Source organism: Mauremys mutica, chromosome 12, assembly GCF_020497125.1.
Source record: "Mauremys mutica isolate MM-2020 ecotype Southern chromosome 12, ASM2049712v1, whole genome shotgun sequence".
Lineage (NCBI taxonomy): Eukaryota > Metazoa > Chordata > Testudines > Geoemydidae > Mauremys > Mauremys mutica.
Window position 1 is genome coordinate 12,438,101 of NC_059083.1, and position 27,995 is coordinate 12,466,095.

The 27,995-nt window shown below is 52.8% G+C and overlaps 1 pseudogene; it reads left to right on the plus strand.

Moving 5' to 3' along the window:
• Positions 1-27,109, plus strand: LOC123344938 (annotated as a pseudogene).
• The last annotated feature ends 886 nt before the right edge of the window (positions 27,110-27,995 follow it).

Genomic DNA, 27,995 nt, shown 5'->3' on the forward strand with positions numbered 1-27,995 from the left:
ATGCTGGGACTCCTCCCCGCGCTCTCCTGCCTGCTCCTCCTCTCCCTGACAGGCACCAGCTCTGGCTCCGATGACGATGGCACCGTGGTGCTCACCACCAGCGGCCCCATACGGGGCAAGCGCCTACATGCCGGCTCCGGCACAGTGACGGCCTTCCTGGGCATCCCCTACACTAAGCCTGCCGTGGGGGCCTTGCGCTTCCAGAAACTGCTTCCCCACCAGCCCTGGAGCCAAGTCCTGGAGACCACCAACTTCGACAACACCTCCCACCAGCCTCCGCTCCCTGGTTACTCTCAGGCTGATGTCTGGACACCCAAAATACCACAATCTGAGGATGCCTCTTCCTCAATGTCTGGGTGCCCCATCCCCAGCCTAATGTGATGGCCCCCATTTTCGTCTGGATCCACGGTGGGGGGTTCTTCACAGGGGCAGCCTCCCTCGATGTCTATGACGGGCGCTTCTTAGCCGCCACCGAGAACGTGATCGTGGCCTCCATGAACTACCGGCTGGGGGCGCTGGGTTTCCTGTCTCTGCCCCCGGCCGCCCCGGGGAATGCCGGCCTGTGGGACCAGCGCCTGGCACTGCGCTGGCTGCAGGACAACGCAGCCGCCTTCGGAGGGGACCCAGCCCATTTCCTCCTTTTCAGCCAGGACGCTGGGGCTGCATCAGTTGGCTTCCACCTCCTCTCCCCGGGGAGCTGGCCCCTCTTCACTCGTGCCGGATTTCAGAGCAGAGCCCCGAACGGACCCTAGGCTTGGATTTCACTTGAAGAGGCCCAGGAGAGAGACCAGAGGCTGGGCCAGCTGCTGGGCTGCACCGATGGTAACAGCACAGCCATGGTGGGCTGCCTGCAGGGGAAGGAACCCGGTGAATTCTCCAAACATGAGTTCTCCGTCTTGAACCACAAGAAGCAACTGAGGCTGCCCTTTGTGCTGACACCAGATGGGGATTTTCTCCCTGATACACCACCAAGACTCCTGCAGGCTGAGCACGGCCAGCGGATACCTGTCGGGGTTGGTTTCAACACCAACGAAGGCTCCTACATATTATACTTTGCTGCCTCTAGCCTCAACCTGGAAAACGCCAGCTCCATCGGCTGGGAGGAGCTGCTGCAGGTGGTGAGGCTGATAGTGCCAGGGGTGCCAGACGAGGCCATCCAAGCTATGGCACAGTGGTACATCCAGGAGGGGGAGGAGCAGGGAGAGGCACGGTACCGATGGGCCATGGAACAGATTGCTGGTGAGTATGTTGTTGTGTGCCCGATACTGAAAATGGTAAGGCAAGAGGCAGAGGCAGAGGCTGGAAATCCTGTGTACACCTACCACTTCGCCCACCGTAGCAGCGGCTTGTCCATACCTGAATGGATGGGGTTGCCACCGGGCTCTGAGATTCCCTACTAGTTCGGGACCCTGGCATCTGTTGTAGGATCCAATCACACAGAGGCTGAGGTAGCGCTCAGCCACAGGGTGATGCATTACCTTACAGTGGGCGCCTGGAGCGGGTAAGGGAATCCCCCACAATTCTCTTGTCTCCCCGATCCATACCATGAGAGCAGCTGTAACTCTTTGGTCAAATGTCCGCCACATCCAGGATCCGCCAGCTCAAAGCCATGGCAAAGAAGGGGTCTCTGAAAAACAGATAATCTATTTGGGTGAACCCCCTGACCCAGAGCTGAACTTACTTCAGGGAGGTAAAATCTCAGCCCCCTGGTTCCAGGTTAGGGATAATTCCCTTCTTCCCACATCAGGATATCACTGGTCTTATGAACACACCCAAGGTAACAAGGTTTTCAGCTAGTAGTGAATGATCTCAAAGCTCTGCCTGCCCTTTCCGAGCCCTGCCACACAAACTCATAGCTGTGACAGTCAGGGGGGTGGTTTTTTCACATCTCTGCTTAAGAAAACTGTGGCAATGTAACTGTTAAGCATACAGTAGGGCATAGATAAAAAGACATGCTCTCTTGCAACAAAAATAAGCAAGCAAACCCCCAAAAGAACCCTCTTCAATATTCCCCATTCTGGTCCCAATCATCCAGCATGGGCTAATTTCTTCCCAGATTAGGGAAGGCAGCTGTGGAAAAACAAAAAACATAATATACCACAGATGGAAGAAAGGAGACTTTTATAGTAATGAGTATAAATCAGACATTAGGAATTGTAGAAAATTGATAAGGGAAGCAAAGAGGCACATGGAGAACTCTATGGCCAGCAGCATTTAGGACAATAAGAAGGAGTTCTTTGATGATATTAGGAACAAAAAGAATCCTTACAATAGAATTGGACCATTATGAAATGGAAATGGTAATGCAGAAAAGGCTAAATCTGGGGAAAAAACAAATGATGTAGAAATGATGCACAAATGATATAGTCTCATTCTATGATAATGATAACACTCTTTCCATTCCACTAGTATCTCTGGAAGCTTTTAAAGAGAAGCTACTAAAGTTAGACATTTTTAAATCAACAGGTCCAGATAATTTATATCCAAATGTTTTGAAAGAGCTGGCTGAGGTACTCACTGGCCTCTTAATACTGATTTTCAGTATGTCATGGCGCACTGGGGAAGATCCAGAAGATTGGAAGAAAGCTAATGTCATGCCAATTTATAAGAAAGTTAAATGGGATCACCTGGGTAATTATAGGGTGTTGATAAATTGGAAAGGGTTCAGAGGTAGGATGACCAGATGTCAAAACTGAAATATTGAGACGTGGGAGGGAGGGGGGAGCCTGTGCGCAGGAGCCTTTGTTTGTTTGTCCAGTGTCCCGGCCTAACATCGGTCGGGACACAGGACAAACAAGCAAATATCGGGACAGTCCTGATAAAATCGGGACGTCTGGTCATCCTATCCAGAGAAGAGCCACAAGAATGTCTCAGGGATTAGAAACCTTGCCTTACAGCGATAGACTTAAGGATCTCAATCTATGTAGCTTAACTAAGAGAAGGTTAAAGGGCCTATAAATACCTACCCGGGGACCAAATCTTTAATAACTGGTCTTCAGTCTGGCAGAGAAAGGTCTGACATGATCTAAAGGTGGGGAGTCAAAGCAAGATCAATTCAGACTTCAAATAAGGTATAAATGTTTGACCGTTAGAGTAATTAACGATTGGAACAGTTTTCTAAGGGTCGTGGCAGATTCTCCATCACTGATGATTTTAAAATTAAGTTTGAATCTTTTTATATAAGATCTGCTCTAGGAATTGTTTGGGGGAACAACTGTGGCCCGTGTTATACGGCAGGTTCTACTAGATGATAACAATGGTCTCTTCTGGTCCTCGACTCCAGGGAGGGCCACCCCCATGTGTTCGGACACATACCCTGTTCACATCCCTGCTAGTTGCCCGTCTTCATGTTCAGGGAGGCCATCTTAACTGAGGGTAGTCATTGGCTTCTGTCCCTTTGGAAACCAGGGGGAAAGGTAGCCATCTTCCTTGAGGGCAGCCTGTGGCTTCTGCCTCCTTAAGAACAATGGCAGGTGGTGGCCATCTTTCCTAGGAACAACCTGGCTGCCATGCGCAAGGGCTGTAGGCAAATGGCAGCTGACTCAGGGCAGCTGGTGGCTTCAATCACCTTGATCACAGTGAGATATGGTGGTCATTTTTTGTAAGGGGAGCATCCTAGTTGAAAGGATAAGTGAGAGACGCCATCTTAAGTAAGAGCAAAACTTGACACTCCCTCCCAGTTCAGATCCTCCTATCTATGCCCCCACATTCCCTATCCATGCCCCCCCTCACACATGTTGCTCTGCTCCCCACACTGGCCTTTCCTGTCTGTGAGCACTAAGGATGCCCATCTTCTCTGAAGCCTGGCTTCAGTCCCATTGCAAACAATGGAAAACAGTGGCCATCTTCCCTAGGGGAAATCTCATTTTACAAAGAGTCTCAGCCCAATGTCAGCCATTATTACTCAGGGCGGCCTGTGGCTTCAATCTCATGGAGAACAATGGAATAAAGTGGCCATGTTTATAAAGGGCAACCTGTAGCATCACCCCATATGAAAAGACCGGGAGGCACCACCCTTCTTAACTGAGGGCAGCCTCTGGCTTCACTCTCATTTGTAACAACAAGGGATGTCAGCCATTTTGGAAAGAGGCCAAACTCTTCAAGTTGGCTCATAATCACCCCTGCATCCGGGATGTTAGACACCAGCTGGGGCACATTCCTGTCCCCACCAAGCCACAGTACTAACCTCAGTGGGGGATGTTCATTTTCCATGCAGGAAACCCATGGTGGGGGAGGGCAGCGAGAAGCAGTGGCCCGCCTACGACCCTGCAAAGGAGAACTTTGAGCGCATCGCCCTGAAGCCGCCCAAACCTGAGACGGCATCATCCGCCTCGCGCTGTGAATTCTTGGCATCACTGCTGTCAGAGAAACCAAAGGCCCCAGGTGAGCATCAGCAGGATGAGAGGATGACGGCCCTAGAGGGGAAAGGCCCTGTCTCTCCCCACCCCTCTCAGCCACCCTTGGGCTGGATTGGAGAAGGCTCCCCTCTAGAAGCAAAAGATCCAGGCTCACATTCCCATTTCCATGGGCTCTTCTGGTCTCCTAGAGATGCTCCATTCTCCTGTCTGGGGTACAACTTGCATATCCTGGGAACTCCAGATCCCATCAGCTGTGGTTCTACCCCATCTTCTGTTGCTCAGCCCCTCTGGGTCGGAGGATGACACCCATGTTTCCTCTCCAAGGTCTCCCCGTGTAGCTCCCATTTCAGGGGAGGAGGCATGAGCTCAGACAGAGGGATTCCCAGTAGGGTGAGTGGGAATTGAGGGAAGGATCAAGGACACTGTGGGCTGAGGGTAAGTGGCCTGTAATGACACAGAAGAGAAAGGCGGCAATGAAAGAATGACGTGCAGCTGGCTCTGGGGATGGATGCAGCTGCTGTGTAACTGTGTAAGATGGGGATTCAAGGAGAATCCAATAACCACTGGGAATCCTGTATGCCAGGGGGCCTCTTATGGGAGGCAGAACAGACCCTTGCATGTTGGACTCTGGGGTAACGGATGCTGGGAAACATGGGAACTCCAGCATGTGGAAGCAGGGAAAGAATTAACAAGGATTTGAAGGGGATTTTAATGCATGTCAGTCAGTTAGCAAGAGTTAGGCTAGCTGTAACCCTAATGACGTGAGACTTGTAGAAGCAAGGATAGTGTGAGGCGAGAGGAAAAGAACTGTGTAAAAAGTTATTACGACCTTGTACTGATAACCAAATATGCAGGCTTGCGTCTTCTTGGAGTGAGACAAATAAGATAGCAGAAAGGCTTATGTATAAACAAAATGTAGTTGTTGCTCATTATTGTCTGTATTATTGCTAGTTATTGTCTGTAACAAAGGTATAAAGGCTTGCTGTAATTGTTTACCAGTTGAGAGACCTGTCCGGGACTGGGGCGACCCTGTGTCCTAGGGCACTCCCTCCCTCTATTGTAATTACTAGAGAAAGAATAAAGTATTTGATTTTGCTGCACCCAAAGAAAAAGCGAGAACTGAGTTTTTCTCCGACAATTGGGGATGGCAACGCCCACGGACCCACAGACGGCAACTAGGGATCGTTCCCCTTCGAACCCCATGGCGCCACAATAGAGGTAAGAGACCTTTTGAAATCTCTATTGGGGTGTCGGAGGAGGACTGTCTGTGGGGACGTCTGTCTCTGTTGGGCTCACGCCATCTGAACTTATTGACTGTGCAGCAAGATCAGATGCAGAGTGGTATTGGGGAAAGGCCCCAGAAAGGTTAGTTTATAGCAGTATTGGGAACTGCTGAGTTGGCCAACAAGGTAAATGCATAGGTAAATGCATAAGGTAATGCATAGGTAAATGCATTAGAATGTACCGGTGCTGAGGGGTTTTTTTACCGCCACAAGAGGGGTTGTCATACCGCCTCATGGTATTGGTCCGGACCAGGTAAAGATGCATCGTGGTTAAAAAAAAAAAAAAAAAAAAAAAAAGGTTAAAAAAAGAAAAAAGGGGAAAAAAAGAGGCCTTGGTGTTTGTGTGTGTACACCAGTGTGAGTGACCGTTACCGGAAGACGCCCAGAGTACCCTGTGAAGCGAAAGCTCGTGACCAGGACTACTCTAACGCAAGCCCGGTAACTAGTGGATCTTTAGGAGATCCGACCCACGGTGGGCTGACTCGGCCTGGCATAGTCCAGCGAGGAAGCTACCTGGGTTTAGGAGTGTGAACCCATCTTCCCTCCCCTTTCCCTTCTGTGTGGGCTACTGACAGTCTGATCATCTCACTGGATGCAATCAGAGTAAGCGGCGCCGTCTCCCAGAGACTAGCCGACGCTCTTTGCTGAAGGGAGGTGTAGGAGAGTCGTGGTCATCCTCGTTAGTCTCTCCTGTGTGAGTACCCTGTAGGGAGAGATCCTCAGTTTATGATCCGCTAGCGCGGACAGGGCACCCCCCCGTTTGTGTGATTGGAAAATGGGGGAGGGACAGTCTAAACATTCCACCTTACCCCCTAAGGGTACCCCAGCATATTACATGTACGTACATTATGGTCCTAAAACCTGCAGGTATTTAAATGATTGGAATCTGTACACGCGTGAAAATTCATTTAAACAATACCCATTAGAGGGTTTGAGTTAGATAAACTTACATACCTCAGAGGAACCCTTACTTCATCAGCCTGTGATGCGCAGTGGGAGCAGTTTATGTATTGGTGGGAGGAAGCAACAAAGAGACTCCATGAGTCTCGGGTGCGGAGTCTAAAGGACTCCCAGGAAAAATTAAAAACTGAAGTACAGGATTTGAAACTTAAATGTAAGACATCCAAATGTCTTCCTGCTCCAGCGAAGCCCTCTGCTTCTCTTTATCCCCAATTAGTTAAGGCTGAAAGTGAGGAGGAGACTGCTGAGGACATAGTGGATTTTTTAGCAGCATTCCACAGCCGCAGCCAGTACCTCCCACTGCCCCCCCTACTCAGGCTATGCCGGCGGTGGTAATATCGCCGCCGCAAGTATCAACTGCACAAATTGTTCATTCTCCTTCTTCGGAAGAATTCTCTTCTTCACTACTGAGTGATTCTGATCTTCCCAGTAGCCCAATCAACCCTGGTTCTGCTGATAACAATGCCCGCTACTTTCTTAGAAGCACGGCACAGACACTCCAGGCTCCTTTGAGAGACTTGCCTGGAGCTGTAGGGGGGTTAGTTAAGGTGCATGCCCCTTGGACACCTGGAGATCTTAGAAACTTGGTAAAAGAATTTCCTAAAATCAGGGAGGAGCCAGAAAAGTTTAGAGAAGAGCTCCAGACAGTGATTCAGTGCTATAATCCATCTTGGGCAGATATTAATCAACTTTTGCGAGCGGTACTGCCAGCTGAAGTTCAACAACGGCTTATCAGACAGGCAGCTTGGCCTGATACCGACCCTGGAATTGAGCGTGAATTGAGAGAGGCTAGGAACCGTCTCTTAACCTCTATTACGGAGGTTTGTCCTAAGAAAACAGATTGGACAAAAATTACTAACTGTAAACAGAACAAAGGAGAGTCCCCTGCTGATTATCTAGATAGACTGACAAAGGTCTTTGAACAGCATTCGGGAATTGCTAATCCAGCTGAAAATGCCAGAGAAGCGGTAGGAGCTGCTTTTATTCAGGGACTCTTACCAAAAGTTCAGCAACCATTAAGAACTATTTGTATTGGCTGGCAAACTAAACCCCTTTCAGAATTGGTGACAGTTGCCAATCATTGTACAGCTTGCATAGAGCAGAAAAAAGAAAATACTGAAACAAAACTTATGGCTTTGCAATTACAAACTTATCAAAACAGGGGCTGTGGGGGAATAAAACGAGGACGAGGTCGTGGGCGAGGTATGGGAAGGGGTCCCTCATATCCTGCCCAGAATCCTGCCCCGACTGGGAGCACTGCATGCCACTTTTGTGGTCAGGAGGGACACTGGAGAAATGAGAGTCCAAACCGACTATCTCAAAACCCTCCTCTGTTCCCAAATCCTGAAGCGCCTGCTTTTTCCCCACAGAATACCCCTTACTAGGACAGCCTGAGGGAACGTAACTGCATCATGAATCCTTTAATTCCTATTAATCAGGAAGGCCCATATGTTCAATGTAAAATTGCAGAAAAATCTGTTACTTGTCTTGTGGATACCGGAGCTAGTAAGTCTGCTTTAAGATCCTCAGAGTTTCCCTCTGTTCCTTTGTCAGCGTTGTCTGTTAATGCTGTAGGCATTTCAAACTGTCCTGTTTCGCATCCTGTCACAAAACCCCTTGCTGTTTTGCTAGGGCCCCTCGCTGACGAGCACGCGTTTTTGCTCAGCCCCTCCTCTCCGGTGAATTTGCTGGGAAGGGATCTGTTGTGTAAATTAGGTTGTACCATTTATTGTACACCAGATGGCGTATTCCTACAAGTTCCTGATGAGAATACTACTGGTGTTGGCCACACTCCATATAGCAGAGCCAACAAAATCAAAGATACATCTCAGCCCTGACCTTGTGCATTTGTTATCACAAGTGCCCCCCCATCTCTGGTCTCATCATGCAAATGAAGTGGGACAGATTAGGACAGCCGAGCTGGTTAAAATTCTTATTGACCCTGCTAAAACTTTGCCAAGGGTTCCACAATACCCACTGCGTCCTGAAGCAGAGGAAGGAATAGCTCCAGTCATAGAGTCTTTATTACAACAGGGTATTATTGTTCCCACGATTAGTTCTTGTAATACTCCTATCTTTCCTGTAAAGAAGCCAGGAAAGAACACCTATCGGTTTGTTCAAGACCTCCGCGCGATTAACGCTGTTGTTTTACCTTCTTTTCCTGTGGTTCCAAATCCAGCTACAATTCTTTCTTGTATTCCACCGTCAGCCACTTATTTTACTGTTGTGGATTTGTGTTCAGCTTTTTTTTCTATTCCCATTCACCCAGATAGTCAGTATTTGTTTGCCTTCGCTTACAAAGGATGTCAGTATACCTGGACCAGATTACCCCAAGGGTATACTGAGTCTCCATCCCTGTTTTCCCAGATCCTAAAGAAGGATCTGGATGATGTGGTTTTCCCCGGTAAATCAGTGCTTATACAGTATGTGGATGACCTTTTGCTAGCATCTTTCTTTTTTGAATCTTGTAAAACTGATACTTTGACACTTTTAACTGCTTTAGCTGCCAAAGGTCACAAAGCATCCCAGGAAAAACTCCAACTGTGTCAACCCAAGGTTCATTATCTTGGTCATGATATTTCTCATGGCACGCGTCATTTGTCAAATTCTCGTATTTCAGCTATTTTAAATATGCCTAGGCCTGGTACTATTTCTCAAATGCGTACTTTTCTGGGCATGACTGGATACTGCAGACAGTGGATTTTAGGTTATGCAACAGTGATTAAACCCTTACAAGATCTGACTAAGTCAGGTACCCCTGAGCCACTTCCTTGGCCCCCAGAGGCTGAGAGAGCTTTTGTTGCTATCAAACAGAGACTATCCAGCGCACCGGCTCTGGGGCTTCCTGACTATACTAAACCATTTACTCTTTTCTGTCATGAGCGTAATGGGTTTGCTTTGGCTGTACTAACGCAAAAGCACGGAGACAAACACCGTCCCATTGCTTATTACAGTACTACCCTAGACGCTGTGGCAGTTGGATTTCCCCCTTGTCTTCGGGCTGTGGCTGCAGCAGCCCTTTCGGTTCAGGTATCTGAATCTATTGTTTTAGGATCTCCTTTGATTGTTGCTGTTCCTCATGCTGTGGCTGCACTTTTGTTAAAATCTAAGGCCTGGTCCACACTAGGACTTTAATTCGAATTTAGCAGCGTTAATTCGAATTAACCGTGCACCCGTCCACACCAGGAAGCCATTTAATTCGACCTAGAGGGCTCTTTAAGCACCGGGAAAATTTGAATTCCTTTTCCTGTCTGGCCATTTTGAATCTCATTTCCTGTGTGGACGTCGTGGCGAGCTCAGCAGCACTGGCAGCGATGCAGAGCTCTCCAGCAGAGGAGTCCATGCAATCTCAGAGTAGAAAGAGGGCCCCAGCATGGACTGACCGGGAAGTCTTGGATCTGATCGCTGTGTGGGGCGATGAGTCTGTGCTTTCGGAGCTGCGCTCCAAAAAACGGAATGCAAAGACCTACGAGAACGTCTCCAAAGCCATGGCACTCAGAGGATACAGCCGGGATGCAACGCAGTGCCGCGTGAAAATCAAGGACCTGAGACAAGGCTACCAAAAAATCAAAGCGGCAAACGGACGCTCCGGAGCCCAGCCCCAGACATGCCGCTTCTACGAGGCAATGCATACCATTCTCGGTGGGTCTGCCACCACTGCCCCACCAGTGACCGTGGACTCTGAGGATGAGATAGCGTCGAGGGGCAGTTTCTCGGCGATGTTCGCCGATGGGGAAGATGAGGAAGGGTTTGTGGAGGACGAGGCAGGCGACAGCGGTTACAATACTGCTTTCCCCGACAGCCAGGATCTCTTCATCACCCTCACAGAGATCCCCTACCAACCCTCCCCGGCCGTTAACCCAGACTCCGAATCAGGGGAAGGATCAGTCGGTAAGTGCTATAAACATGTAAACATTTATTTCTTAACAAAACAGGAATAAAAACTATATAAAAAGAAGGTCAATGCATATAGGGATCGAACAAAAATCCTCTTGGGACAGTTCAACAAAGCTCTCTGAGAGGTACTCGAAAAGCCTCCGCAGGAGGTTCCTGGGGAGAGGTGCCTTGTTGGGTGCTCCGTGGAAGCACACTCTTCCGCGCCAGGCCATCAGGAGGTATAATGGGAGCATCGCCTCGACCAGCATGGCAGCATAGGGCCCTGGTCTGTGCAGGGATTCACGCAGCATGCACTCTCTGTTTCTCCTGGAGACCCGCCTCAGGGTGATCTCGTTCGGCGACTGCTGCATCTAATTAGGGGAATTACTTTAATGTTACTATTGTGAATGCTTGACTTTTCCTTTGCATAACAATGACCGTCGTTTAACAGCCACGTGTTGTAGGCTGCAGAGGAAAAGCATACAGGGATCTTTCCCGGGGACAGCCGCGAGGGGCTGGAACAGGGTCAGACTTTATGCTTTCCAGATTGCCTGCAGCAGGAGGGCACTGCTATCCATTAACTGTTAAGCAGCCTAAAGTTTACAGCTTACCAGGCCTGGCTGCTACACGGATTCTGCTGTCCTGCCCCGCTTGTCCGATCTCCAGTGCAAGACCCCAGGCAATGAAAGCGAATGCCGAAAATTCGAACTTGTCCTGAGAGCACATGAGATTAGGTGCCCTGTATGGTCTTGTTCACAGAAACTGAGTAGACTGTGTTCAGTGTTCGCAAACATGTATCTTTGGAAGGAAATCACTTCCTTTTTCCCATCACACAGCTGCGGCTCTTTCCCGAACTGCCCCGGCATCCCCCTCACAGAGGCTGGCGCAGATTAGGCGGCGAGAGAAAAAGACTCGGGACGAGATGTTCGCTGAACTGATGGCCTGCTCCAGAGCCGAGGCGGCCCAGCAGAGCCAGTGGAGGGAGACCCTCTCTCAGCAGCAGCGCTCACACAGCGAACGGGAGGACAGGTGGCGGCAGGAAGACCAGCAGGCGACTCAAACACTGCTTGGACTAATGAGGGAGCAAACGGACACACTCCGGCGTCTTGTGGATGTTCTGCAGGACCGGAGGCAGGAGCAGAGAGCCCCCCTGAACTGTATCTGCAACCGCCCTCCCCCGCCACAAAGTCCTGTCCCCCCCTCACCCAAAATCACAAGAAGGAGGGGCGCTAGGGGCCGTGAAAACTGTCACTCCATCCCAGCAGAGCGCTCATGTACCAAACAGCTCTCAATCCCTAAAGTTTGAGAATTGCTTGGCTTCCTGGCTCACCCGATCCCAAATCCCAGTTTCATCCCCCAACTGTGTAGTTGAGTATTAAAAATAGTTTGCTGTTCATTACTGTTTCCGTCATGTTTCTTTGCAGAAGACTTTGTGTGAAGGTGGGGGAGGGGTTTGTTAATTGCATAGGACAGCCACCATTAACAGGGTACAGACATGGGGGCAGGATCAACAGCAGGTCACACACAGAGTGCAGTCACTAGGCACCCGGGTCACTCTGCGAGGTGTCTGCTGCCCCAGGTCAGTCTGGGAGGTGTATGTTGCCCCAGGGTCCGAGCGCCTGGCCACAAATGGCAAGGCAGGCTGCCCTTACCATGCCCTTCCACCCTAGCCGTGAACCTCTCCGATGCCCTGAGCCCCAGCCAGAGCCATCATCCCCCCACACCTACTCACCCTTCCCACACACCCCTCACCCCTTCCTGCAAACCCACCCCTTCCTGCACACCCTCCGGTAACCGTCCTCCCCCCAGAGACCACTGTAGGAGCAGGAGCCTGTCAGTCCTGGAGTGTAGAAGCGGTCTGTACATCACTGCACACCGTACCCACCACAGTCTGCGTCCCTGTTTGAACCCTTGAACGAGAATTCGTTAGTAAAGAAAACTTTGTTAATTAAAAATGTTCCAATAACTTTATTTTTAAACGTCTGTTGGAAGGGGGGAAACCTGGTGAACTGGGTATGTAACCGCTGAAAAAAGTCAATAGTAACTGAAACAGGGGCAGGTTCAGCTTCTCTGTAAAGAGACTGGACAGTCATAGGTTACCCTGCTCTCTGAGGAACCTAGCTTTCAAAGCCTCCCGGATGCACAGCGCTTCCCGCTGGGCTCTTCTAATCGCACGGGTGTCTTGCTGAGCGTAATCAGCAGCCAGGCGATTTGCCTCAACCTCCCATCCCACCATAAAGGTCTCCCCCTTGCTCTCACAGAGATTGTGGAGCACACAGCAAGCTGCAATAACAATGGGGATATTGGTTTCGCTGAGATCCGAGCGAGTCAGTAAGCTCCGCCATCTCCCCTTGAGACGTCCGAAAGCACACTCCACCACCATTCTGCACTTGCTCAGCCGGTAGTTGAAGAGATCCTTGTCACTGTCCAGGGCATCTGTATAGGGCTTCATGAGCCAGGGCATTAGCGGGTAGGCTGGGTCCCCGAGGATCACTGTAGGCATCTCCACATCCCCAATGTAGGAACGTTACACTTCCTAAGCGCTAAGGGGGTTGGAATACCACCCCCGGATTTAGAGCGGCTCCACGGAAACAGACTGACTGACTCGGCTCCGTCATTACTACATCTGGTGACCCCGACGTGATACCCCCTGCTCATCGGCTGGAACAGCCCCCGGTGCACCGACCTTCGCTAGAAAAGCTTCATTTCGTGAGTATGGGGGGGGATTTGTCAACTCGGCAGAAAGTTCATGCGAAAGAGTTGCAAGCTATTTTAAAACAGGCTGGCGGGCCAGCCTCCCTGAGCCAGTTAGAACAGTTGTTAATTGAAATTAATTGCCAATGTCCTTGGTACCCGGATCGCGGGTCATTGTTGGTAGATGATTGAATAAAAATAGGGGCGACACTGCACGCAGAGCCTAGAGCTGCGGTGCAGTGGCTCCTGCTTTGGCAGCGATGCAAGGAGGCTCTGGAGACAATCGGGATTTGAGCGTCCTCCAGGGCTAGCCTTCTCACCCCCGCGCCTTGGGTCCCCCCTCCTTACCCTAGGATCTTGCCTCCCAAGCCGCTTCAGGCGGTACCCGACTGCCATGATGCATGCCCGGGTACGGATGGCACTTCACAGCTGAATCATCGGCTGTCTCCTTTTCAGGCAATGATACAGAGGGAGAAGGAATCAGGGCAGCTCACAGGCCAGGAGATAACGGAGCTACTGGCTGCCTTCCCGGTGACACATCTCCCTGGCAACGCAGAGGGGGAGGTCATAGTGGAAATCACAACCCTCCCCTATTCTGTTCTCAGGGAGGCAAGACGAGCAGTTACCGAGACTGGGTTGAAATCCACCTTTACCCGAGGCATGTTAGAAGGGATTGCAAATGGGTACAACATGCTCCCCCAAGATTGGAAGGATTTTTGTAGGATGCTTTTAAGCCCCGCGCAGTATGTTATTTGGGATAGTGAATTTCAACAGCAGGCATTACAACAGTCACGGGCCTCGGGGGGGGGGTCTATACTCCCGAGCAGTTGTATGGAGCCGGACAGTTTGCTGGCTTACAAGAGCAGGCTGCGAACATCCCTCTTGTTACGCTCCAGGTTGTGGGGCGTTGTGTTTTAAGAGCCCTGTTTAAAGTACCGGAGACGGGGAAACCCTCCCGGTCTTTTACTATCACCCGCCAGAGCCCTCAAGAGTCGTATGTGGACTTTATTAACAGACTACAGGAGGCTATCCAGAGGCAGGTTGATAATCCTGATGCCCAGTGGGAATTAATGAGGAAACTTGCTTATGAGAATGCTAATGCGGACTGCCGCAAGGCGTTGCAGTCCGTTGTGACCAAACAGGAGTACTCTCTGGCAGAAATGTTAAAAGCGTACCTATTACTGCAACGGTATCCCCCTTGAGGGGCTGGTGGATACTGGGGCTGACGTTACAGTCATCTCCGCTCGGCAGTGGCCGTCCACCTGGGACAAATCCGAAGTGCCAGCCATTTGGGGAGTGGGCGGATTGCAGGCTGCTCAACACAGCACCCGATGGATTGCCATAACTCCACAAGAAGGGGGAAAAGAGATTCTCCTTAAGCCCTATATTATGGATATTGCTGTGTCCCTATGGGGAAGAGATTTGTTAAGCAAATTTGGATCACAGCTTACTATTAATGATTGAGTTATTACTGTTCCCCCCTTTTTTTTTGGTTAACACATTTTGTTAGTGTCTGGCTGAGTCCTGCCGCACTCAGTGCTGTTTTTTTTGGCTGTCCGCCAAGTCCCCTTGTCCTTGGCTGCTCGCCAAGTCTGGGCAGTCGGAAGTGTCCTTGACTGCAGCTGCTGTTTACTTTTGGATTTTTTCAGTTAACCCATTCTGTTCTTTTTGGATATCATCTATGACTGGGTTTACTGCCCTTCCCCTTGTTTGGCTAACCAGTACCCCTGTGTGGGTGGAACAGTGGCCACTGCCCCAGGAGAAATTTTTTGCATTGTGTCACTTATGTGAGGAACAATACCAGGCGGGCCATGTGGAAAAATCCACCAGCCCCTGGAATTCGCCAGTTTTTGTTATCAAGAAAAAATCTGGTAAATGGCGAATGCTCCATGATCTTAGAGCGATTAATGCCTGCATTCAACCCATGGGACCCCTGCAGTGTGGAACCCCTAATCCCAATCTTATTCCATATGATTATCATCTTATGATAATAGATCTTAAAGATTGTTTTTTTTCTATCCCTCTTTGTTTTAAAGATAGGGAGCGGTTTGCCTTTACTTTACCGGTCCTGAATAATTCCCAACCCACCCAACGTTATCAATGGAAAGTTTTACCCCAGGGCATGCTAAATAGCCCTACCTTGTGTCAATATTATGTGCAACAGGCTTTGTGCCCCTTTCGCCTGCTTCACCCCGAGGCCATTGTTTATCATTACATGGATGATATTCTTGTTGCTGCCCCATGCATTCCTCCGGATTGGGAGGCCGATTTGCAAGTTGCATTATCTAGATATGGTCTTTGTGTTGCACCAGAAAAGGTTCAGCGAGTGCCACCATTTTTATATTTGGGGCACAAGATGTTGCAAACCTATGCCACTCCAGTGTTGCCCGAATTGTGCATTCCAAATCCATGCACCTATGTAAAGTTGCAACAACTCCTTGGTGCCATTAATTGGATCCGTCCATATTATAATATTCCCACCTCCTTGCTGTCCCCGGTGTTTTCCTTGTTGTCCCTGGGCCGGCAGCCTAGCGACCTGATATCGCTGACGCAGCCCGCCGAGCAAGCGTTGAAAGAACTTAATCGACGCCTTGCTTCTGTGTGGGTTGATAGACAAGTTTTTGGCCAAGCGCCCCAGTATGCCATCCTGCCAACCTTGAGCCAGCCCACTGCCACTATTTATCAATTGAATCGAGCCACCGGGAAGGTTCATATTTTGGAATGGGTAACGTTGGCTCACACCCCACCAAAAACGTTATCCCCCTATTGGGACCAAATTGCAAATATTATCACCAAGGGACGCTTTCGCTGTTTGGTCTTGTTTGGTCAAGACCCCGAGACCATCACAATACCACTCCCTTTGCAAGAAATGGAGCAGTATATTGCCTTGACGCCCTCATTACAAATGGCCCTTGGAGGCTTTGTGGGGGTGCTTCAGTACCATGGGCCCAAGGATCCCCGGTTTACCGCCTCCCCTCATATTTCCCTTTCCCTTCGCCCTGTTCTGGCCTCCCAACCCCTTCAGGATGCCACGAGGGTGTTTACAGACGGTGGGGCAACCTACGGGGTATTAGCCTGGCAGGACATGGGGAAATGGAGGACGAAATATACTTTACCCCAAGTGTCCGCGCAGCGCGCCGAAGTAGCCGCTGTGATCCTTGCGCTTCGTACCTTTCCGGATGTCCCCGTTAATATTATTACGGACAGCCTTTACGTGCACGACCTTGTGCGACACCTGCCTGGGGCCTATGTCACTCCTGCTATTGATAGCGACCTCATGGCCTTATTTATAACCCTGCAATTGGCTCTTTGTAGTCGTTGCCAGTTGTTGTATATTGCCCATATACGCAGTCACCAGCCACTCCCTGGATTTTTAGTGGAGGGTAACCGGGTCGCCGACTCAGCGGCGAAACTCAGTCCCTCCCCTCTCCAGTTAACTCCCGTTTTTTCGGATCCCATTGATAGTCACGCCTTTTTTCATCAAAACGCCAAATCCTTGGCGAAGCATTTTATGATTCCTTTATTTCAGGCCCAACGTATTGTTCAAACCTGTAATCATTGTGCCGGTCTTCAGCATTATCCCGAATTGGGTGTTAATCCCCGCGGCCTTCAATCCAATCAAATTTGGCAAATGGATGTCACGCTTTACCCCCCTTTTTCTCCTTGGAAATATTTACATGTTACCATTGATACCTATTCCCATTACATTTGGGCCACCCCCCAACGGGGTGAACAGACCAAACATGTAATTAATCATGTCCTTGCTGCAGTGGCCGTTATGGGCCGCCCCCGACAGATAAAAACCGATAATGGCCCCGTCTACATTTCTCACAAATTTGCGGAATTTTGCACACAGTGGCAAATTAACCACGTTTTTAGCATTCCGTATAATTCCACAGGTCAAGCCATTGTGGAACGAACCAATCGTACACTTAAAGAGTACCTACAAAAGCAAAACAAAACAGTGGGGGATGATGGGCCAACCCTGGGCGCCAAACAAAATCAATTGGCGATAGTATTGTTTACCTTAAATACTTTAAATGTTTTTCAGAATTTTACAGCCACTGAACGACATTTTAAGATGGAAACCCCACTCCCACGCCCATCTGTCAAATATAGGCAGAGCCCAGACCCTAATTGGCATGGTCCCGTTCCACTGATAACCTGGGGACGGGGGCATGCCGCTGTGCTTACTCCTACAGGTCCATTGTGGGTCCCTGCCAAAAACGTGCGACCGTGGCACGATGACGTGGCATCAAGGCCTCAAGAACCCGATACCCAACTTCAACCTGAACCTAACCGAGACCTTTCCAGCGTGCCGAGCCACGACGACGGCACCAAAGGTCACCTGGGGGCAGGTGAAGCGACTGACGCAGCAGGCTCGGCAAACGCTGGAGAATGACAAGGCCGAGCCTACCCCCAAAAATTTTACTGCAGCTATTTTTGCCTGTTTGACTGTTAATTCTTTTACCATATTGTTGTGTTGTTTTTGCGTGTTGTCGGTCGGGGCCGAACCCGAATTGCATAGCCGCATGCGTTATAATATATGGGCTCGACTTGCGATCCTTGCCAATCAATCTTCCTTTTGTTTACAGCAGGCCCCTGAGATGCATGGCCTGTTGGGCACCTGCCTGGTCCCAGTATGTAAGGCACCAGGCGATGCTGCAGAGGCATTGGGGATGTTAAATTTTATGAATGCCACCGAGATTCGATATTCTTTTATGAGCCTGTGGGGCCAAGCCACTTATGTGAAACCCGCGGGTGCCTTGTCCCTTTTCACCCCATGGGTAGCCAATCATGCCAATTTGACCTGTGCACGGATGGTTAATTGCACACGTCACAAGCCCCCAAAAGGATGTTTGCGGGTGGGTACCCCAGGATGGAATTGTACACATTTTCATAATGTGTCCAGCAATTACGGGCACATCGCGTTACCGGAGGGTTGGTTTTTTACATGTGGTCAGAGGACCTTTAATTATATTCCGGCCAATATTTCAGAAGCCCAATGTTGCCTAAGTAGGCTCACATTGATACTCCCCACGAGGTCAATGTTGACTGATTCCCACATTAATGAGGCCCGTACCCGACGCCGGCGAAGCTCAACCCCCATGAGGTCAGATTGTAATGCCCATGTCAGCCTTTTCAGTCAGGCCGAGTATGTTTCTCTGGCCGTTTCCTTGGTGGGTCTCCCTGCGTTAGGAGTAGCCAATCACCAACAGCTTAGTCGATTGGCATGTGCCCTAGCGAAAAATATTAATTATACGTCTGCCGCCCTAGCCTTGTTGAATCAAGAACAGGAGGAGCTTCGCGATGCCATACTGGATAATCGGGCGGCAATTGATTATTTGCTATTGCTTAGCCATGTGGGTTGTGAAGAGGTATATGACATGTGTTGTTTTAATCTGACAGATAATTCTAAATGGATTCAGGCGCACATAGATAACCTCCAGGAAATGGCACAACACATTCAGCAGGACAAGAACCCATCATGGTGGGATAACCTTTGGGCGTGGCTGCCATCCATGGGATGGGTCCGAACTGTTCTGCAATATGTTTTGATTGTTACCGCCTGCTTGATTGGGTTATGTTGCTTAGCTCAGTGTATTCCTAACATAATTGGGCTGTGTTTTACACCCCGTCGGCGCAAACCCCTGCCTACACCCCAGGCCGTCATGTATGCCTATAAAATCCTGAAACATGCGGACCAGGCACGGGTCGATAAAATAGTAAAGGAGGGAATGTAGGAACGTTACACTTCCTAAGCGCTAAGGGGGTTGGAATACCGCCCCCGGATTTAGAGCGGCTCCACGGAAACAGACTGACTGACTCGGCTCCGTCATTACTACACCCCAACACTTACTTTGTAGTCCGGGAAGAAACTACCTTCCTGCAGGCGTCTAAACAGACCAGAGTTCCTGAACAGACGCGCATCATGAACCTTGCCCGGCCACCCGACGTAGATGTTGGTAAAACGTCTCCTATGGTCCACCAGTGCTTGCAGCACCATTGAAAAGTAGCCCTTTCGGTTAATATACTGGCTGGCCCGGTGGGCTGGTCCCAGGATAGGGATGTGAGTGCCATCTATAGCCCCACCGCAGTTTGGGAATCCCATCGCGGTGAAGCTATCAATGACGACCTGGACATTTCCCAGGGTCACTACCTTTGAGAGCAGTAGGTCAACGATTGCGTGGGCTACTTGCATCACAGCAACCCCCACGGTAGATTTGCCCACGCCAAAGTGGTTCGCTACTGACCGGTAGCTGTCTGGCGTTGCAAGTTTCCAGAGGGCTATGGCCACTCGCTTCTGCACACTCAGGGCTGCTCGCATCCGGGTGTCCTGGCGCTTCAGGGCAGGGGCCAGCAAGTCACACAGTTCAAGGAAAGTGCCCTTACGCATCCTGAAGTTTAGCAGCCACTGTGATTCATCCCAGACCTGCAGCACTATGCGGTCCCACCAGTCCGTGCTTGTTTCCCGGGCCCAGAATCGCCGTCCCATAGCATGAACGTGACCCATTGCCACCATAATCTCCACGGCGCGGCGTACCGTGCTTTGTGAGAGGTCTGTGCCACTCTCACACTTCACGTCCTCACCGCGCTGCCGGAGCCTCCTCGCCCGATTTCTCAGCAGCTGACTGTGGAAGAGGTGTTCGATAAGGTGCGAGGAGTTGACAACGGCCATAAGTGCAGCGATGATCGCAGCGGGCTCCATGCTCGCAGTGCTGTGGCGTCCGCGCTGTCACTGACCAGAAAAGTGCGCGAACAGAGTTCCCGCCGGCGCTTTCAAGGAGAGAGGGCGGGAGTGACGGTTGAATGATGACAGTTACCCAAAACCACCCTCGACACATTTTCCCCCCAGAAGGCATTGGGGGCTCTACCCAGCATTCCAATGGGAAGCGGGGACTGCGGGAACTGTGGGATAGCTGCCCAGAATGAGACGGTTACTCACCGTAGTAACTGTTGTTCTTCGAGATGTGTTGCTCCTATCCATTCCAGTCAGGTGTGCGCACCGCGCGTGCACGGCTCTTCGGAACATTTTTACCCTAGCAACTCCGGCGGGCCGGCTGGCGCCCCCTGGAGTGGCGCCGCTATGGCGCCTGTTATATACCCCAGCCGGCCCGTCCGCTCCTCAGTTCCTTCTTGCCGGCTACTCCGACAGTGGGGAAGGAGGGCGGGTCTGGAATGGATAGGAGCAACACATCTCGAAGAACAACAGTTACAACGGTGAGTAACCGTCTCTTCTTCTTCGAGTGATTGCTCCTATGCATTCCATTCAGGTGATTCCCAAGCCTTACCTAGGCGGTGGGGTCGGAGTGAGATGTGGCGGAGTGTAATACCGCGGAGCCGAAGGCTGCGTCGTCTCGAGACTGCTGCACCAACGCATAGTGGGAAGCGAAGGTGTGTACAGAAGACCAGGTGGCAGCTTTACAGATGTCCTGGATGGGGACATGGGCCAGAAAGGCGGCCGACGAGGCGTGCACTCTCGTCGAGTGAGCGGTGAGGCGGCATGGTGGCACGTGAGCAAGCTCGTAGCAGGTCCGGATACATGCTGTGACCCAGGAGGAAATCCGTTGGGAGGAGATCGGCTCGCCTCTCATGCGGTCAGCAACCGCTACGAACAGCTGGGGCGAACGCCGGAAGGGCTTCGTCCGCTCGATGTAAAAAGCGAGCACCCTGCGGACGTCGAGGGTGTGAAGCTGTTGCTCCCGAGACGAGGCATGCGGCTTCGGGAAGAAGACCGGGAGGAAGATCTCCTGGTTGAGGTGGAAGGCCGAGACCACCTTAGGGAGGAAGGCCGGATGTGATCGAAGCTGCACCTTGTCTCCGTGGAAGACGGTGTATGGTGGACCCACCGTTAGAGCACGGAGCTCAGAGACTCGTCTCGCTGATGTAATGGCGACTAGAAAGGCTGTCTTCCAGGAGAGGTAGAGCAGGGAGCACGTGGCCAAGGGCTCGAAGGGGGGACCCATCAGCTTGGCCAGCACGAGGTTCAAATCCCAGGTCGGGGCAGGACGCCGCAGCGGCGGGTACAAGCGGTCCAGGCCTTTAAGGAAGCGGGAAACCATCTGGTTGGAGAAGATGGACCGACCTTCCACAGATGGACGAAAGGCGGACACTGCTGCCAGGTGATCTCTCAAGGAGGAGACCACAAGACCTTGCTCCTTAAGGTACCAGAGGTAGTCCAGGATGGTAGGGACAGGGACTACGAAGGGATTGAGGCCTCGTTGGTCACACCAGAGCGCGAACTGCTTCCATTTCGCCAGATAGGTGGAGCGAGTGGAAGGCTTTCTGCTCTCTAACAGGACGTGCTGAACTGCCGCCGAACAGTCCCTCTCTGTGTGGGTCAACCACGCAGGTACCAAGCTGTAAGATGGAGGGACTGCAGGTTCGGATGGCGGAGTCTGCCGAAGTCCTGGGTGATGAGGTCCGGCCATAACGGAAGGGGGATAGGATCCCGAACGGAGAGCTCGAGCAGCAGGGTGTACCAATGTTGCCTCGGCCAGGCCGGAGCCACGAGTATGACGCTGGCTCTGTCCCTCCGAAGCTTCTGAAGCACTCGGTGCACGAGCGGGAACGGAGGGAAGGCGTAGAGGAGGTGATCCTTCCAGGAATACAGGAAGGCGTCCGACAGGGAGCCCGGCGAGTGACCCCGGAACGAGCAAAACAGATGGCACTTCCTGTTCGCCTTGGAGGCGAATAGGTCTATCCGGGGAAACCCCCACCTCCGGAAGATTGTGTGCACGACGTCGGGACGGAGAGACCACTCGTGGGAGAGGAACGACCTGCTGAGATGGTCGGCCAGCGTGTTCTGCACTCCCGGAAGAAAGGACGCTTCCAGGTGAATCGAGTGGGTTACGCAGAAGTCCCACAGAAGCATCACTTCTTTGCAGAGGAGGGAGGAGCGGGCTCCGCCCTGCTTGTTCACGTAGAACATTGCCGTGGTGTTGTCTGTGAACACTGTCACACAGCGGCCTTGCAGGCGGGTGCGGAAGGTGTGACACGCCAAACGGATCACTCGCAGCTCGCGGATATTGATGTGCAGAGCGAGCTCTTGGGGTGACCAAAGGCCTTGGGTGTGAAGGTCGCCCAGGTGAGCTCCCCAACCGAGCGCTGAGGCATCCGTGGTCAGAGTGGCGGATGGACGAGGAGGGTGGAACGGGACTCCCGCACACACGACCTCCGTGTCTAGCCACCAGCATAGGGACTCGAGGGTCGGCTTGGTGATCGTGACCACCATGTCGACAGGGTCTCGATGCGGGCGGTACACCGACGCGAGCCAAGACTGGAACGGGCGGAGGTGGAGCCACGCATACGCGGTGACATACGTACACGATGCCATGTGGCCCAGGAGGTGGAGGCAGGATCGCACCGTCGTGGTCGGGAAGGTGACGAGGTCCCGGATGATGGAGACCATCGTCTGGTGCCGAGATCGCGGTAGGCAGGCGCGGGCCAACGAGGAGTCGAGGACCGCTCCAATGAACTCCACCTGCTGTGACGGAATCAAGGTGGACTTCTCGGCATTGATGAGAAGACCGAGTCGCTGGAAGAGGGACAGGATTTCTGTCAACTGGCCCATTACCAGCCGCCGAGACTTTCCGCGAATCAGCCAGTCGTCGAGATACGGGTAAACGTGTATGTGACGACGGCGGAGGGCTGCGGCAACCACTGCCATGCATTTGGTAAATACCCTCGGTGTGGTGGAGAGCCCGAATGGTAACACGGCGAACTGGAAGTGGGCGTTGTTGACCACAAAACGGAGGTAACGTCGATGAGGAGGATAGATCGCGACATGGAAGTAGGCGTCCTTCATGTCGAGGGCAGCAAACCAGTCTCCCGGATCCAGAGAGGGAATGATGGTCCCCAGGGTGACCATGCGAAACTTGGGCTTGAGCAGGTATTTGTTGAGCTCGCGAAGGTCCAGGATAGGACGTAGCCCTCCTTTCGCTTTGGGGATGAGAAAATAACGAGAATAGAATCCCCTGCCCCGCTTGTCTTGAGGCACTGCCTCTATGGCACCCACGCTCAACAGAGTCTGGACCTCTTGTAAGAGGAATTGCTCGTGAGAGGGGTCCCTGAAGAGGGACAGGGAGGGTGGGTGGGAAGGTGGGGGCGAAACAAAGTGAAGGCGGTATCCCGACTGGACTGTTTGAAGCACCCAGTTGTCCGTTGTTATTTGGGACCACGCCGAAAAGAAATAGGAGAGGCGGTTGTAGAAGAGAATGGTAGGATCCGGTAGGGAGAGTGATGGGCCGTCCTCGGGCGTCCCATCAAAAGGCCTGCTTGGACCCCTGAGGGGCCTTGGAAGGGGCCTGGGCCTGGTTGCGCCTGTTGCCGGATGGTCGACGGCGATTCGGGCCTGGTCGCCTGCTGTTGTATGGGCGGTACCGTTGTTGAGGGAAAGACCGGGAGGGTTGTTGCCGGAAGGACCTGCGCTGCAGAGCCGGTGTGTGCATCCCGAGGGTGCGGATGGCGATGCGACCGTCCTTCAGGGTCTGGATCCGGGAATCAGTTTTCTCGGAGAAAAGACCCTGGGTGTCAAAGGGCAGGCCCTGCAACGTATACTGCACCTCCGGTGGTAGGGTGGAGGACTGCAGCCAGGAGATGCGCCGCATCGTCACCCCTGAGGCCAAGGTCCGAGCTCCCGAGTCCGCAGAGTCAAGGGCGGCCTGGATGGAGGACCTGGACAATTTCTTCCCCTCCTCCAACAACGCAGAGAACTCCTGGCGGGAGGCTGTTGGTAGGAGCTCTGTAAATTTCGCCAGGGATGCCATGATGTCATACACGTACCTGGCGAGGAGGACCATCTGGTTGGCGATGCGAAGTTGCAGGCCGCCAGCCGAGTAGACCTTGCGGCCTAACAGGTCCATTCGCCGCGCGTCCTTTGACTTCGGCGCAGGGGCAGGTTGACCATGCCTCTCCCTGTCGTTGACCGACTGAACGACCAACGAGTCCGGGGTCGGGTGAGTATACAGATACTCATAGCCCGTGGGGGGGACTGAGTACTTGCGCTCAACCCCACGGGCCGTAGGAGGGATGGACGCAGGCGTCTGCCAGAGTGTGGTGGCGTTCTTTTGTATCGTCCGAACGAACGGTAATGCCACGCGCACTGGAGCCTCCGCTCCAACGACATTTGTTATGGGGTCCTCGTCCTCCTGGACCTCCGCCACGGGGAGAGCCATGGCCGTCGCCACGCGACGAAGCAGGTCTTGGTGGGCCCTTAGGTCTATCGGCGGAGGATCCTTGGCAGATGCTCCGGCCACCACCTCGTCAGGTGAGGACGACGAGGACAAGCCCTGGACGACAGCCTCCGTCGATGGACCTGCTGACTGCTCGTCGGCTGGGTCGGGCTGCGTGTGCCTCTGGGGGCCAGGCGGTATGGAAACCGCGCCCGGTGGCGAAGGGGGCGGTCGGCTGACGGTCGCCTCTGGTACCCTGCGCTCGGAGGCAGGGGCTCTTGGAGGGAAGGGCACCCCCTGAGTCTCATACTGGGTCCAGGGAACCCAGAAGCCCCACTGCTGTGCCCCCTGAGGTTGGCCTTGTGGGGTAGGTGGCAGGTGCCCGTTGCTGTCTGCCCCGGAAGCAACCGACGCGGGGCGGGATGGCCATGGAGGTGCCGAGGCGTTGACGGATTGCGCCGTCGAATGAGGCAGTCTGTCCCCGGACGGTGCCGAGGATCGGTGCCGGTCTGCACGGTACCGGGATGGTGGCCGAGACCAACGTCCGCTGCGGTGCCGGGAGCTCGACCAGTGCCGGGAGCTCAACCAGGATCTGGACCTGCGGCGCCGGGAGCGGCTACGTGAGTCACGGTGCCGGGAACGGTGCAGGGAAGCAGACCTCCGTCGGTGCCGACGCGAAGGCGATCGGGACCTGGAGCGACGCCGGGAGTGCGACCGGTACCGCGATGTCGAACGGTACCGGGACTGCGACCGGCGTCGGGACGGCGACCGGTACCGTGATGGCGAGCGGTGCCGAGATCTCGAGCGACGGGACGGTGACCTGCGGCGGGACCGGGAACGTGACCGGGACCGGGAGCATCGTCCGTGCCGTCTATTCGGAGAGGGCGGCCGGATCATCATGGCCGGCTTTCCCACCGATACGACAGCCCGCACCGGCGGTGCCGGGGGCTGGAGGCTCGGTGCCTGTGTAAGCTCTAATCTTATGTCCCGCTCCTTACGCGTCCGGGGTTTGAAAGCGGAACAGATAGGGCACTTATCTGTCCTGTGACTCTCACCGAGGCAACGGAGGCAGGAGTCGTGCGGATCCCCTACAGGCATAGGCCGCTGGCAAGATGCACAGGGCTTAAAGCCCGTTGCCTTGGGCATGAGCCCGCACCGGGGGAGGAAAGGGAGGGGAAACCCCCCTTAACCTTATCCTAAAAACTAACTATCTAACTAACAGAAACTATCTATAATAATCACTAAACGAACTATATACACGAAAAAGTAGCGAGAGCTAGGGTTGTGGAGGACAGAGAGCACTCCACAGTTCCAACTGGCCGTCACGGGTGGTAAGAAGGAACTGAGGAGCGGACGGGCCGGCTGGGGTATATAACAGGCGCCATAGCGGCGCCACTCCAGGGGGCGCCAGCCGGCCCGCCGGAGTTGCTAGGGTAAAAATGTTCCGAAGAGCCGTGCACGCGCGGCGCGCACACCTGACTGGAATGCATAGGACCAATCACTCGAAGAAGAAGCACCGCTTCCAATGTCGACGCTTGCCCCGTTAGTGTGGACTCACAAAGTCGAATTAGTGTCCTTAGTGTGGATACACAAATTCGAATTCATCAGGTCAAATCCACAAATTCGACCTAAGTTAAATCGAACTACTCTTGTAGTGTAGACATACCCTAAGACACAGCATTTATCCACTTCTCGTCTTACAAAATATGAGCTCGTTTTGCTATTTTCATCTCACATTACTTTGGCTCGTTGCCCTGTTCTTAATCCGGCCTCTTTGTTGCCTGGGCCTGAAGACGGAGAACCACATGATTGTGTGTTTGTAACATCTGTCCTTACTCGTCCTAGAGATGATTTACTAGATGTGCCTTTGCAAAATCCTGATCTCCTTTATTTTGTGGATGGCTCCAACAAGCAGAACAGCGTCCCCTACTGGTAGAATACAGCACTGGGTGGCACTAAATGTGGGGGGACGGCCTTCGCCTGACCCCCTCGCATGCCGCTCTTTGCAGAAAAGCGCCCCCTAGTGAACAGAGATTACCACTGATCATAAGGGCTGAGCATCCCATACTGAGCCTGTGCAGCACCTGGTTTTCCCTGCAGGTCTCCTCTCCTGTTTACAAATAGACCAACCCCTGCATAGTCTGAACTCATCCCGCTGCTGTTAACCCCACTCATTGTGTGTCCCACAGGAGCAGACGTGCCCAGCGTGGGGGGCCGTGAATGAAGAGCTGAGCAATTACAATCCCCTGAAGGGGGGGAGCCCTCCCTGCAGACAAGAGCCTCCAGTTCCTGTTAGTGCCTGCAATTCATTAACGAGGATCCTGCTAATGAACCAGCTGGGAATCCACAGATTGACCCTCCCTCAGCAATTCCTCCATCCCCAATGCATTAAAGCATATTCAGTCTGGAGACAGAACCCTGGTGTGTGAGGTTGACCAGCTGCTCCTGAGCAGGAGACAAAGAGAGTGTTGGCGCGATGGGAGTTGTGTTGAGTTAATGGGGAACAAAGATTACGTAGGGGGTAAATGCTGCTCTGGTGTTTGAAGAGGCAAAGGACAAAATGCAGAGATCACACACTGCACCCAAAGATATGGAACCCAGGAGTCCTGACGCCAGCCTACCCGGTCTAACCAACTAGACCCCCAATCCCCTCCAAGTTCTGAGATAGAACCCAGGCGTTTTGTCTTCCAGCTCACACGTCTCTTAACCTTTAGACCCCATCTCGTCCCCAGACAGGGGATAACACCCAGGAGTCCTAACTCCCAGCCCCACTCTTCTCTAACCACTACAGACCAGGGGCGGCTCTAGGAATTGCGCCACCCCAGCAGGGCGGCACGCCGCAGGGGGCGCTCTGGCGGTCGCCGGTCCTGCAGCTCCGGTGTACCTCCTGCAAACATGCCTGTGGAGGGTCCTCTGGTCCCACGGCTCTGGTGGACCTCCCGCAGGCATGCCTGTGGATGTTCCACCGAAGCCGCGGGACCAGTGGACCCTCCGCAGGCACGCCTGTGGGAGGTCCACCAGAGCCGTGGGACCAGCAGACCCTCCGCAGGCATGCCTGCGAGAGGTCCACCGGAGCCGCCTACCGCCCTCCCGCGGGACGCTGCCCCAAGCATGCGCTTGGCACGCTAGGGTCTAGAGCCGGCCCTGCTAGAGACCACTCCCCTGCCAGTCTTTGGGAGAGAACCCAGGAATCCTGACTCCCAGCCTCTGTGCTCTAACCCACTAGCCCCAATCCCCTCCTTGATGGTGCTCAGTGGACTGTGAGGAAGAACCGTACACACCAGGGAGTTTAGGGAAATCGGTGGTTTATTGATGACATTTGTGAGCCATTAGACAATACAAGCCACAGAGACAGATCTTTTCTCAGCCAGCTGGCAGGGTCTGGGGAGGAGGCTAAGTGGGGATAGGGATAGGGAGAGTGCCCCACATGCACACAGCACCCTCTCCCCATGACCCCCAGCCCTGCACAGATCCCCTCTGAGGGGCAGGGACTCTGTGGTCCAATCAGCCCTCAGTCTCCCTGCTCAGGGGTTGGTGGGCTTTGGGACAGGGGCCCTGGTCCACCTCGGGGTTGGGCTGAGTCTCCACAGCTCAGTGCGCACTGATGGAAATGACAAAATCTGGAATCAGAACCCTTGAGAGCATCAAGG